This window comes from Mastomys coucha, unplaced genomic scaffold (genome assembly GCF_008632895.1).
Source record: "Mastomys coucha isolate ucsf_1 unplaced genomic scaffold, UCSF_Mcou_1 pScaffold22, whole genome shotgun sequence".
Taxonomy (NCBI): Eukaryota; Metazoa; Chordata; class Mammalia; order Rodentia; family Muridae; genus Mastomys; species Mastomys coucha.
Window position 1 is genome coordinate 35,433,514 of NW_022196905.1, and position 2,243 is coordinate 35,435,756.

The 2,243-nt window shown below is 40.2% G+C and overlaps 1 long non-coding RNA gene across 1 annotated transcript in view; it reads right to left on the reverse strand.

The window, feature by feature from the left end:
* Positions 1-1,357, reverse strand: part of LOC116070548 — a 4,761-nt gene extending 3,404 nt beyond the window's left edge. The window contains exon 1 of the long non-coding RNA XR_004110459.1: positions 1,279-1,357. This is a non-coding gene — a long non-coding RNA (uncharacterized LOC116070548). The remainder of the gene's footprint in view (positions 1-1,278) is intronic.
* Positions 1,358-2,243: the final 886 nt, after the last annotated feature.

Sequence of the window (2,243 nt, forward strand, 5' to 3'; positions counted from 1 at the left end):
TACATGTAAATAAAGAAAATATCTAATAAAAAAAAAGAAAAAAAAAAGAAAAGAAAAGGGGAACAAAATACCCATGGAAGGAGTTGCCGAGACAAACTATGGAGCAGAGACCGACGGAAGGACAATCCAGAGACTGCTTCACCTGGGAATCCTTCCCATATTCAATCATCAAATCCAGACACTATTGTGGATGCCAGCAAGTGCTGGCTGACAGGAGCCTGATATAGCTGTCTCCTGAGAGGCTCTGACAGTACCCAACTAATACAGAAGTGAAGCCTCTCAGCCATCCATTGAACTGAGCACAGGGTCCCCAATGAAGGAGCTAGAGAAAAGACCCAACTAGTACCCTCAGAGCTCCCAGGAACTACACCATAAACCAAAGAGGACACATGGTGGGACTATTGGCTCCAGCAGCATATGTACAGAATATGTACAGCAGCATATGGCCTAGTCGGTCATCAAGGACAAGAGAGGACCTTGGCCCTGCCAAGGTTCTATGCCCCTGTGTAGGGGAATGCCAGGGCCAGGAAGCAGGAGAGGGTGGGTTGGTAAGCAGGGGGAGGGAACAGGGATTTGTTTTGGTTTTGTTTTATTTTATTTTATTTCTTTTTTTCAGAGAAGAAATTGGGAAAGGGGATATCATATGACATGTAAATAAAGAAAATATCTAATTATAAAAGAAGAAAAAAAAAGAATAAAAATGAATAAAATTTTGGCATTTTCACCTTATTCTATGTGAATCACTTGTTTACTTTTATGGTAAATAAATAAATTATTTAACAAAAAACAAACTATAGGATATTCTCATAATGGAATACTATTTTATGTGTTTCATTTAAAATGGTTAAATACTAAGGTAAAAAAATGAAAAAGAAAAGATGAGAGTCATGTAAATCAACTTCTATGTATGTACATTGCTCTATGTTCATCACACATGGGATGTTCTTACAACAACCTCTTGATCACCTGTTGCCTCCAAGCACAAATACACAAGGTGAGGGGGCACATGATTCTCTCCTATGACATGCTGCTAATAAATGACAGTTGTGGTACTTAAACATAATGCTCTGTCTACAACCAAAAGTATTTCAGTAATTTCACTGTGATTGCCTGCCCATCCTCCCTAATGGCTTGCCCGCATTCCAACAGTTTTACATAAATCTCTTTTCATTGTTTTCTTTGCCTGAATGGTCATGAGGATCAACTGTTCTCTGTCATTCATCTAGTATACATTCATACACTTGAAGCCTGAGAAACTCTTACAAATTTCTAACTTACCAGTGATTCTTTCGTGTTGACTTCAGTCTCCCTGGATGGAGCAGCCACAGATGGCTGGCACCATTCTAGGCACTAGAGGAACTGAAGAGGAAAGAGATGACAAGTTCTCTGCCATTGTGACACTTGAGCCCAATAGAACATGACAGATGACAGCCAGACAAATCAGTTAAGTGCAGTCTCTGAAGTTAAGTCTCGAAATAAGTAGGAAATTTGTGTGCAAAATGAGGCAATGGTCCAACAGCTCTCTTACCCAGCTGGGCAACTTCCTTAGAGAAATAAACAGCATCCTTTTTACCGTCCAGACAGGCTCACAGTTGAGGCGATTTATCTGTAGCATCTACAAACAATATTTAAGTTAATCTAAGGCAGAACAGGAGCACAAACACGGAGGTCTGGGTTTTTAACCCTTCCTCCAGCACTGAAATGTTTATGAGAATGTTCAAGGTCAAGAGAGAACATGGGAGTCCTCAGAATATAGCTGATCTTGCTGGATGCCAGGCTCTCACTTATCCATACACCATGTGCTTCAGAAGAACTCCAAGAAACAGCCACCCCTTTTTAGAAATGTCAAGTCATAAATGTATTGCTTTGATCCCCTCTGTGCCTCTCCTGGGTTTGTGCTGTTAGGAAAGTGACTTACATTTGTTTAATATTTAATCTCACTTAGATCAAAAATCCAGAAGAGAGTGGAGTTTATTTCTTTATGGGGCTTTCCTATTTTGACCTAACAAGTGTAATGCACATGCATGAAGAATTTTAAGGGAGAAGATGGGGTCAGTTTTTCCCTCCTAACTGGAGAGATGCACATCTCTCCTAACTGGAGAGATGCACAGTTCAGTCATTGCATAAAGCGCTGCTTTTTGCTTCAGTCTTCCCATCACCCAAGTCTATAATGACTGATGACCATCAACAACATCTAGAAGAGCACTGGTGACAAATGGCCCTCATAGTCTTATATGTATGTT